Below are 12,669 nucleotides of genomic sequence, written 5' to 3'. Positions count from 1 at the left end.
TGATTTTTTGTACATCATCAGTTGGCGCCATCTATGGAAGTTAAATTTGTATCAGTTGGCGCCATCTCTGTAGACAAAAGGTTGTATGGTTCGGACAAGGTCAATGGCCACTAGTCTAGGCCACCAGGAGAGTGGAAACGCTTCTAGCCATCCCAACCATGCTCACCAGTCAGCACCTATCATGCAACTGCCTTCTGTCAAACAAATGCAATCTATGGCAGCCACCATGTCACGCCCCAAACCTGATACCTGGATTTGTGACCATGACCGGCATGCTAATATCAAGCCTAAACCTGATATTAACAAGAACCAACTTAACTTTTACAAAAGCTTTCCTCTTTCTTTAAATTTTTTGTTTCTTTACTTAAAAGATATAACCTTTCACTTGACATTCAGAGCATCTACATTGTACTCCAAAGAATAACATAATTCACCAATTGTTCAAATTCGGAATTTCACATAATATATCTCTTAATACTTTAAGGTATACAATTTCATTAGATCCTAAAATAAACAATGCTACAAATCTAAACATCATATTGCTAATTTAAGATCTATACATATAAAACTAAAACCAGCTCCTTCCAAACTCGACTAAGGCTCCCTCCGCTCCAAAATAAAACCTGCTAACTGAAAGAGTGGAAGGGGTGAGCTACACAGCTCAGTAAAGGTAAGATATATGAGAATTCAATAAGGATACATGAAAATCAGATCATTTCATTCTATGAATATTCGAATAGGAGAACATCTTTTCATGCATAATATTTAATACTATTCATAATAATAACTTATACGCTCTTCATAGAAAACAATTGTTCTCCTTTTCTTATTAGGTTAACATTACCAAACCTTTCGGATTAAACTTCTTTCATTTCCTACAAAGTCGCCATATATATATATATATATATATATATATATTCTCATTACAAAATAATTATTTAACTTAAATCAGATAATCGGCAATTTTGTATTAAACTAGAAACATCTTGACTAATAAGAAAACCTTTCTTTATAAACTTCTTCTCATAGAATACTATAACTTTCATGATCATAAAACTTAACGTTTCATAAAAATAGATATCTGATAATTTTTAAACGTAAATTTGTACTTTCATTAGAAGCTGTATCTTTATAGTACAACAGAACTTCAGAAACTTTTGTCTTTAATGAACAGCTTTTCTCTTTATCAGAAACTTCTTTTCAGAGAGCTTTTAACTTTTCATAATGTATTTAAACAAAAATCATTCTCTCATGATTAATAACATAATATAGTTGTTCATAAATAACTTATTGGTTAGTCCATATCTGATAAGTCTGTACAAGAGAAGGCCTCATCACATTTGGGTGCCCCCGTGTGTATGATATTGTCCCCTTTGGGAGGCCTGATGGCACATCCCCTCCAGATTTTGTTCCTCCCCGCCGTCCATACATATTGGGGAGAAGGCCTTATTTAGATTAGAGTTACTGGCAACCCCATTTCCTCTACTTTAAATGGCCTTGAGTTACGGGCAACCCCATTTCCTCTACTTTAAATGACCAAACATATAACATTTTTCCATGGAAAGCCAGTAATTAACCGGTACTAGCTGAGTTCAGATTACCAGAGGACATAACCCGAAAACATTTCATACTTTACATCATACTAAAATTTTGCATAACATTTCATAATAATAGCATTTCCATTCTTTTCTTTAAACATCATGTTCGTGGAATTAATAATAGCATCAATATGCTTAAATCATATACATAAGTTTTTCGAAAGCTCACGAACATATCTTTGTCAGAATAATAATTATATGTCATATCTCTAATCAAAAACATTTTAATGCATAATATATTTTAAAATAACCTCATGACTTACCAAATGCCCATATAACTTATCCCTTACCTGAAAGCAGAGGAATCAAGAGCCTAAAGTCGAAGAAGCTTAGACTTGGATACTAGTAACACCTAAACCAAATATCAAAGCTTATTACTATCCATAATTCCTTATCATAAACTTCACATTCATCTCAAAGCCTATCTCTTAGAATCAAGGAAGTCCTAATCTCACGTCAAAGAGGTTCCCACAAACACAAAATGCATTCATCAGACAACATGATGTACTAAATCATAGAGAAACCAATTCATAAAATTTATATATGGTTCTAACATACCAAATGATGAGTATATTAAATTATAGCTCAAAATATTCACCCTAACTTTGGAATTAAATCCTCAAAATTAGGCATGTCCCTTACTGTTCACTGTTTTATTCCAGCAGCATGTGCCTCATTTGTAAAATACAAATGGGCTGTTCACGCATATCCAATTGTCATGAAAATTTACAGAACTACTCCCCTGTATGTCCAGTATATACCATAAAAATTTTGGAGTCAAAGCATAAACCCATGATTTACTAAAAATCATGTAAGACAGCATACTCAAATCTGTCCTGACAGAATTTCATGCAAATTATAAATTAAACCATTATTTTTATATTAATCCAAATGCTGTGAAACCAATTCAATAACAACCATAAGTGTCTTAGGTTTCATAAGAATTATCCCTAGCATCCAAATTCACTATATACAATTTAACACATAATTTAACATGCATGAACACAGAATCTGTCACAGTGACAGCTTTGCAACATTTTATCGTAAATTCATAAACAATTACCGAACGATGGTATTTTCATATGGGGATTTTTATATACTCATAAGACATGTTATAAAACACTTACATATAGTCATTTAACCATTTAGAGCAAAAATACACACAACAAAAATCCCAGCAGCAGCATCAACAATACTCATCCTAACTTGTTCTTACTTCCTTAATCATACAAAATCATTAATTAATAAAAACCCTAATCTACCTTCAACAAATCACCAACACAACTTCAAAGCTTCTTAAAACAGCATATATATATATATATATATATATATATATATATGTAGACTTACATGAAAGGATTTTCTTTTCCTAGTGGCTGGACCAGAAAGTATGAGAGGTAGAGAGCTTGAGAGAGTTGAAAGAAGCTTCCTTCTTGCTGCTGGACTTTCTGTCTGGTGCAGCCAAGAAAATGAGATAAGGGGAAGACTTTTGGGTGGGGTTTTGTCTTTCTTTTGGTGTGTGAACCGGTGGACTTGAGAGGAAGATTCAAGGGAGCTTCCTAGCACTTTCCTTGAGAGAAAAAGAGAGCAAATTAAGCTGAAATTTCAGACTTGGGTGTTTACCCGTAGGAAATGGAGAGGTAAGGAGCTTCTTGGATGTTCTATTTGTTTGAGAAAGTCAAGGAAGAGGTGAGGTGGAGCTTGGTGATTGCATGGCCAAGTCTTGGTCTATGGGGTTTGTCATCATGCATGGTTCTAAGCTTTACATGCGTTGAATTTCAATTGATTGCATGTGGGTGGAATTTCCACTATAATATCTCATGCATCATACATGGTTAAAACACCAACAACTATATATATATATATATATATATATATATCTCATAACTTAACCACTTAATATAGTTTTGTACATAATTAGTATATATTTAAAATACCGATAGCAATTCAGTCATGTATAATCTTTACAATTCTCATTCAATGGCGTTATAAAATAATATACTTATTAAGTACTCTTCTATTAATTTTTGTAAGTAAGTGGCTTAAAATATTAATAATACTTAACCACTTAAACACATAGTTTAATTATAAAAATTAGGTTGGGGTGTTACACGCCATGGCAGAGCTAACCCATCAGAACCAAGAATTGACTCAAGAGATCAACCATAGAAGGCAACGTCATAAACAATGTATAGAAGGACAAGCTCAGAGTCAAGAAGTTAGAGAAGGAGAAAATGTGGAGCACGAGAATCAATCAAGGGGTACCGCTTCACGTAGAGTGCTACACTTGGAAAAGGAGATGGATCAAATGAGGAAAGTCATGGACGAGATGAGGGAGAATATGAGAAGAGTGAATCTTGTAGAAGACTTGGCTCATCAAACTGATTCCCCCTTCATAGCTTCTATCAACAATCATCCCTTTCCTTCCAAGTTCAAAATGCCTTCCTTGGACTCTTATGATGGAACACACGACCCGTGTGACCATATTGCAACCTTCAAGACCATAATGCACCTTCAAGGAGTTTCAGATGAGATAATGTGTAAGGCCTTCCTGACCACCCTTAAAGGGCCAGCACGAGTGTGGTCCAGTAAAATACCTCTGAATACGGTTGGTTCTTTTGAGGAGTTGAGTAAGTTGTTCGTCAACAACTTTATCGGGGGACAAAGGCATAAACGCTCCTCGTCCAGCCTATTGACCATAGAGCAAGGGGACAATGAAAGTTTGCAGTCTTTAATTACTCATTTTAACAGGGAAGCCTTGGCGGTAGACGAGATGGATGACAAGATGTTGTTAATAGCCTTCTACAATGGAGTTAGTGCAGATTTATTCATTCACAAGCTTTATGAACAAGAACTACAGGCCATGGCTGAACTAGTACATTCAACCCAAAGCTTTATGAATGCAGAGGATGCAATCATTGCCAAGAAGAGGAACAAAGCATAACAGATGGAAGTAGAGTTCCCTCGATATCCAGAACAAGGACCTTGTCCAAAGAAGGCCCGAGAAGGCCTGAACAAGAGAGAAGAGGGATAGAGAAAACAAGAAGGCAAGTTCGTCCTCAGGACAAAGTTGACATTATATGCCTTTGAATGTCCCACTTGACCAAGTGCTTATACAGATCAAGGATGACCCGTCCTTGAAATGGCTAGAGAAGATGAAGGGAGATCCTAACAAGCACAACAAGAATAAGTATTGCCGCTTCCACAGAGATCACAGGCATGACACAGACGAGTGCTATGACTTAAAGCAACAGATTGAAAATCTCATCAGACAAGGAAAGTTGAAAAATTTCCTTGGACGAGATCACAAGGACGAGAAGTTTAAAGGAAAGGTAGAAGAGCCATCACGAGCCCCACTTGGAGAAATAAGAGTTATTGTAGAAGGAACTTCAGTAGAGCAATCTTTCAAGTCAAGGAAAACCTACTTGAAAGTAGTGTAAAATGTCCAACTCTCTAGATGAGTTCCAAGGACGAAAGGGGCAGACAAGCAGGCCATTTCTTTCACAAACGAAGACGCTGGAAGGGTTCATCATCCATATGACGATGCAATCGTCATCACTTTGCTCATTGCAGATTACATGACTAGAAAGGTGTTGGTAGATAATGGGAGTTCAACAGATATCCTATATTACCCATGCTTTCTAGCGGATGAGGCTTGGACGAGATCAACTTCGTCCAATGAATTCGCCCTTAGTAGGATTTGGAGGAATGAAAGTACAATCAGTGGGCACTATTACTCTTCCTGTAGTGGTGGGGACATATCCACAACAGATAGCCAAAGAAGTGAATTTCCTCATTGTAGATTGTTCATCTTCCTACAATGCCATCATTGGACGACCAACTTTAAACAATTGGAAAGGCAATAACATCTACCTACCACTTATATGTCAAGTTCCCAATTAAGTATGGAGTAAGGCTAGTGCAAGGAGACCAATTAGTTGCTAAAGAATGCTATTTAGCCATGTTGGTTATGAATGAGCATGTACAAACGATAAACATAGAGGAGAGAAGGGTTACTGCAGAGCCCACTAAAGTACTAGAAGACATTCCTTTGGATGAGGGTGACCCTGAGAAGTCTACCAAAATAGGGACAAGTATGGAGAAAGAGACGAAGCAAGACCTCATCCAATTCTTAAGGAAGAGTACTGATGTTTTTGTGTGGAGTCATGAAGACATGCCAGGAATTGACCCAAGTGTCATTACTCATCGCTTGAATATGTATCCATCTTCCAAGCCTATTCATCAGAAAAAGAGGGTCTTTGCTCCTGAGCAAGATAAGGCTATCAAAGAAGAGGTTTAGAAGTTAACTGCAGCAGAATTTATTTGGGAAGTCTATTACCCAGATTGGTTAGCTAATATGGTGATGGTCAAGAAGGCTAATGGCAAGTGGAGGATGTGAGTAGACTTCACTGATTTGAATAAAGCTTGCCCCAAGGATAGTTATCCATTACCACGCATTGACCTACTGGTGGATTCAACAGCAGGTCATCAGTTACTTAGCTTTATGGACACCTTCTCAGGTTACAACTAGATCAAGATGGATGAGGCAGATCAAGAGAAAACATCCTTCATTACCAGTCAAAGTTTTTTTTGTTATAAAGTGATGCCCTTTGGTTTAAAGAATGCAGGGGCAACTTATTAGAGATTAGTCAATCACATGTTTCGTCCACAGATAGGACAGAATGTAGAAGTTTATGTGGACGATATGTTGGTGAAGAGCTTGGACAAGAAGAAACATCTAGAAGACCTACAAGAGACCTTTGACATACTTAGACAATACAATATAAAGCTGAATCCAAGTAAGTGCGCCTTCGGGGCTTTGTTGAGAAGTTTCTAGGATTCATTGTTTCACAGAGAGGAATTGAAGTGAATCCTAATAAAATCCAAGCTATACTGAACATGGAACCACCAAATAATGTCAAGAAAGTCCAGTCCCTCACTTGATGAGTTGCAGCTTTAAACAGATTTGTTTCAAAAGCTACAGATAAATATTTGCCTTTTTTCAAAGTTCTCAAGAAAGCATTTGAATGGATGGACGAGTGCTAGAAGGCCTTCCAAGATCTTAAGGTCTATCTTACTACAGCTCCCCTGCTAAGCCTATCCATACCAGGTGAGGAGTTGTATTTATATTTAACAGTGTCACCACATGCTGTAAGCTCAGCATTAATCAGGAAAGAAAAGAAAGTGCAGAAGCCTGTGTATTATACAAGCCGAGCACTAAGAGAAGCAGAAGGATGATACCCAATGATTGAAAAGTTAGACTTTACACTCATAATAGCTTCTAGGAAACTAAGGCATTACTTCTAGGCACATGTCATCAACGTTATGACAAATCATCCCCTCAAGAAGGCGATAAACAAGTTGGAAGCCGCAGGACGATTGATCCAATGGGCTACAGAGCTAAGTGAGTTTGTTATTAGGTATTAACCTAGGAATGCAATAAAGGCTCAAGTTCTGGCAGATTTCATTGCAAAATTCACTCCAGGTCATGGTGATCTAGATGGAAGGGAAGAGGCTAAGACATGGGTCGTCCATGTAAATGGGTCATCTACACTATATGCGGGAGGGATAGAAGTTGTATTGCAATCCCCAGAAGGAGATAAGCTAAAGTATACGGCTCATCTATAGTATCAAACAACTAACAGTGAAGTTGAATATGAAACCCTTCTTAAAGGGCTAGAATTGGCTAAGTCCTTAAGGGCAGAGTCAATAATCGTCCAAGTAAACTCTCAGTTAGTCATGGGCCAAGTAAATGGAACATGTGAGGCAAAAGAAGAACGAATGAAAAAGTACCTTAGTAGGGTGAAATGCCTTGTTAAGAAGTTTAAGGAAGCCAGTTTCTTTCAAATCCCAAAGGAGGAAAACATGAAAGTAGACACCTTGGTAATGGCAGCATCTACAGAGGGATGGGTGGAAGAGCTTGATGAAGTCCAATATATGCCTAGCATAGATCTTCCAAAGGTGCAGCAAATAGAAGGTGAAGAGAATTGGATGACACCAATAATAGCTTACTTAAGGGATGGAAGTCTTCCAGAGGAGAGAGATGAAGCCAGACGAGGTGCTATACAAAAGAGGCATCTCTCAACCTTACCTAAGGTGTTTAACTCCAGACGAAGCAAACTACGTTTTGAGAAAAGTTCATGAAGGAGCATATGGCAACCATTCAGGAGCTAAAGCACTCGTCCACAAAGTCATCCGTGCAGGCTATTACTGGCTGACAATTCAAGCATATGCTAAGGCTTATTTGAAGGTATGTGATCAATGTCAATGCTTCGGTAACGTCCCTAGACAACCATCGAAGTACCTTATCCCGATGATGGCCCCATGGCCTTTTGCACAATGGGAATTGGATATTTTGGATCCCTTTCCAATTGGAACTAGGCAGATAAATTTTTTGATGGTGGGGATTGATTACTTCACTAAGTGGGTGGAAGCTAAACCCTTAGCAAAAATCACACAGCAAAATGTCAAAAATTTCATCTGAAAGAGCATTGTATGTAGGTTTGGGGTACCTAGAGTACTAGTGTCAGATAATGGACGATAGTTTGATAACACACCCTTTAGAGAATTCTGCGAGTAGCTGGGAATCAAGAATCATTATTCTTCACCCTCCCACCTACAAGCAAATGGACAAGCAGAAGTAGCAAACCAATTCTTGTTGAAGATCATCAAGACTTGGCTTAAGGGGGCAAAGGTAGCATGGCCAGACGAGCTACCAGGTGTACTATGGGCTTACAGGATGACTGTGAGAACCTCCATAGGGGAAACTCCTTTCAAACTAGCCTATGAAAGTGAAGCAGTCATACCAGCAGAAATGCACATGGCCAACCACAAAGTGATGAGGTATCAAGATAAGGAGAATGAAGAACAACTTCGTCTTAACCTCGATCTTATAGACGAGGTAAGGATGGATGCAGAGCACAGGACAGCAAGATACAAAAATCTTATGGCTAGACAACATGATGCAATGGTGAAACCTAAGTGCTTCAACATTGGGGACCTCATCCTTAAAAGGGTCTCCTTGGCAATTAGGAACCCGGCCCATGGAAAGTTAGGACCTAATTGGGAAGGACCCTAAAGGGTTATCAATTGGAAAGGGCAAGGATCATACTACTTGGAAGCCCTGGATGGACAGAAGCTAGAGCACCCCTGGAATGCTAAGCATCTAAGAAGATACTGTCAATGAAGGGTTAGCCTGGACGAGCATCATCATGAACGAGTATCATCATGGACGAAGTTGATGCTATGTGTTATTTTCTCCATATTTATTTGTGCTTATTGCTAGTACCATGTCTTTAATCCCTAAAAGTGCATTAGTTTCCAATTTTGCGTTGTCTATGGACAAATTTGTCATGGACGAAGTCATGTACTTAGTCTGTCTGTTTGTATATAAGTATTTTTAATTCCCTGAAGGCACTATCTTCTAAGCATGTGCTACATTTGTGGATGATGTTTATGTTGTGTATATACAGTTTGGATTCCCAATGTATATAATGTGTGAATTTCTAATTCTTTTGTTATTTTCATTCAAACTAGTCCACAAGAAGGCTAAAAGCCCAAGACGAGTAAAATATCTGGTCGTAGGGATGTAACATCTATAAGCTTTCCTTGATACAAGGATCAAGCAAAGAAAAATAAACCTACGGTATATTCGTTTAATCAACGGATGAGGTAAAAACTTAAAGTGTATTCATCTAACCAATGGATGAGAAAAAATGTGCACGTAAAAATACTTAAAATCCATGGTTGAATGTGACCAGCCAAACAGTCCGATCTTTGGACGAGTAAATGCTGGAAACGTCTTACCCAAAGACGAATAAAGGACCGTCCAGCCTATAGACGAGAAATAATGCAAGCTATAAGTCAAATTTATGGACGAATAAAGCTAGCAAAAGAAATACCAATCATAGACGAGTTATACTTGGAAACCATAAAGAATGGTAAAGGTGTTAAGCATGAAAAATTTATTCTAACATGAACAATATAAGCAAAGGAAATTCATTCATGCAAACAGGACAATATAAAATGTCTTCATGAGAGGACGGACCACAAGTAAAACCACAAAAATAACATGGACGATGTAAACAAAGGAAATTCGTTCATACATAAAGCATACAACATGTTCAACATCAAATGAGGAATGAAAATAAAGGTAGACATTCATTCATAAAATTTTAAAAAGGGTATTCGACCACTGTCCAAAAACCCTTGAGTTGTTCAAAGCCAATTAAGGCAATTGTATTTGTTTCTCATCCATAAACTCGGACGAGGGAATTGTACTTAAATAATTTTGAAATAAGGCCCAAAAAAATGGGCATCCTCAACAAACGAAAATAAATAAATTCTCTAAAAAAGAAATGAATTACTAGAATAAACCACTGGGGGCTTCAACCCCAGACTTTGGGTCATCCTTGTTGGCAGCAGTGGCATCCTTGGCAGGCTCTGCTGGGGCGTCGTCCACAATGTTGACATCCTCAAAGCTCGTTGGAAGCAGGGAACTCTCTGTGGCAGTAGGGATCTTGAAGGAGTCAAAATCCATTTCAGGGTAAGTCTCCTTGGCATCAACACAGAAGTCCTCATAGCTAGTAGCATAGTAGCGATCTAGATGAGTAGTAAAATCGTTTGACTTCATAAAGGTTGCAATGACTTCCTCCTTAGCCTTCTTCAGAGACGAGGTAAGCTCTTGGACTTTCACCTCAAGGTGACTTATCCGAGACTCCTTCTTAACATAGTCTGCCTTGAGCTCTTCCACCTCATTCTTTAGCTTCGTCTCAACTGCCAGAAGATGAGTGACCTTCTCACTCTACCTGATTACTTCCTCCTTCTTCAAGAGGACCTCATTAGCCAGCTCCTTATTCTTCTCCTTAGCAGCCTTAGCCTCATCACAAAGCTCCTTGGCTTGGGTGGACATAGTGTAAAACTTCGACATGGCCTGAAAAAGGGATAGACGAGGGAAAGTTAGAAATTCTCTAAATTTCTTAGAAAGGGAACTAGAGATAATGAAAAGCTACTTACCTTAAAAAGGTCATGGATGGCAGAACGTTTAAAGTCCTTCACTAACATGTTGTAACAAGCATTCACCTTATTATCAGTGACGAGTCCTTTGAATGACCTCCAAGCATAACCCTTGTCCAACACCAAGTTAGGAGAACGCTTGGCTGGTTCTGAAGGATGATGAGTCCTATAAGGAGCTTTGGCTGCAGGAGAAGGAAGGTTTTCAGGCTGGACAAATGGAATGGTCTGGATGGGTACCAAGTTCTCTGCCAAGTTATCCAAGTCTACCATCGGAGGAGTAAATTTTGGAACCTTGGGAGGAGGAGTCTTGTTAGACTTTTGCTTCTTGGAGCCTTGACAACTTGGAAGGTCACCAAGGTCCACAGAACTAGATATGCCCTTCCTTTTCCCTGCCTGGACAACAGTTTTCTGGAAGACCAAAGGAGTTGTATCATCTTGGACCTGGACGTCCTTTTCATCTTCAGTACCATTGGCAACAACCTTCTCCTTGTTTTCTTTCATGGTGGCCAACCCTATGGTGAAGAAGACAAAGCTATATATATATATATATATATATATATATATAAGAGGAATGGACGATACTTACTTTGACAAGTGGTCTCCTCGTGTGCAAGATTTTCAACAGTAGGCTCAAGACCAAGTCCCCAAGCAGCTAGACGACAAAGAGTCACTAAGCTGTGAAAAGACCTCTCAGGGAAGGCACGAACTTTATCAATACGCTCTAAATGAAAACTGTCCAAGCATGGACGAGTAACAACTGCACCAATAAAAGAAAAGGTTAGATGAGAAAAAAATTAGATAAAATAAATAAAAGAAAAAGGAAGAAAGACATACCCTCAGGACGAAGACAACCTAGGGGGCTGGTAAAAGGAGGGAAAGGGGCACTATTTACATCAACTGGGTCCCCAGCCCAATTTCCAGAAATAATAAAGAATTCTTTCTTCCAAAACCTGTCAGAAGAACTACAGCCCTTAATTAAACTAAATTAAGGGCCCCTAGACTAGAACTAGTAAAAACAAGCAGGTTGTTTAATCTCTGAGGTCTTATAACAATAAAGGAACTTGTCCACTGTGATTGGACAGTTCCCTTCAAGTGCCTCACGCCATAACACTTGCATGGCAACTATCGTCCTCCACCCATTAGGATTGAGTTGGTTTGGTTCAATATCCAACCTATGGAGAAGACCTCTACAAAAAGAGTTTAAAGGAAACCTAAGACCTGCTACGAGATAAGGTATAAACACCTAAACCAGAAGAAGGAGAACAACACCATTCCCCCTCTTCGGGTAGACGAGGTCTAAACTCACCAGGAATTTGGTATCTACCTACAAGGGTATTTAATTTAATTGTGTCCAGAGTAGATGCCACCTCAGGGGCACAACTATAGATTACATTTTCTTCTTCCTCTTTATCTTTTTCTTCTTCCTGCTCTTATCTTGAGGAGGACTAGATGTCTACGAGCCCTCAGGAAGCCATACTATGTTGCATCTCCTAGAAATCCTTTAAGGGAAAACCAGGGACCCTAGACAAATAATGCTCATCTAAGGAACTACTATCACTACTATTACTTGTACTACCCTTACCACTTCCAGGGGACATGTCCTGGTACTTGTCTATCTCTCTTTCTAGACTACTATTAGACGCAGACATAATTAGAAAAATAAATAAGACGAAAACCTAAAGATGGAGGAAAGGAAGTACCTAACGAGACTTGAAGACGAGGACTAGACGAGGCTCATGGATGAGATGGCAAAAAAGTAATTATCAGAAAAGTAAGGGGTAAGAGAGAGAAAACACATATTTATAGGGCCCAGAGGTGAGGTCAACGAAGCGACACGGACCAACTAAAAAATGATGTGTGGCATTTTACTCAAAAAGATGAATCGATGCAACAAGTCCACTAATGATATTATGACACGTGGGACAATCTTGAATAGTAAAATTCAACTAGGGTAAAGATGACACATGGCGCAACTATTGACCATTAAAATTTGACACGTGGAAAAAACCAACAATTATACTACAGTGTTCTGAATGAACCTTGGACAAAGGGGGCA

General features: G+C 38.6%; 1 long non-coding RNA gene across 1 annotated transcript; it reads right to left on the bottom strand.

The window, feature by feature from the left end:
- Window positions 1-376: 376 nt before the first annotated feature.
- On the bottom strand, window positions 377-3,284 carry LOC115987412. The gene is made up of 2 exons (XR_004091075.1): window positions 2,949-3,284; window positions 377-630 (listed from the first exon to the last, which is right to left on the bottom strand). It is a non-coding gene; the product is annotated as an uncharacterized LOC115987412 (long non-coding RNA).
- Window positions 3,285-12,669: the final 9,385 nt, after the last annotated feature.

The sequence above is a fragment of the Quercus lobata genome, chromosome 4 (assembly GCF_001633185.2).
Source record: "Quercus lobata isolate SW786 chromosome 4, ValleyOak3.0 Primary Assembly, whole genome shotgun sequence".
Classification (NCBI taxonomy): domain Eukaryota; kingdom Viridiplantae; phylum Streptophyta; class Magnoliopsida; order Fagales; family Fagaceae; genus Quercus; species Quercus lobata.
This window is presented reverse-complemented; position numbering and strand designations above follow the sequence as displayed.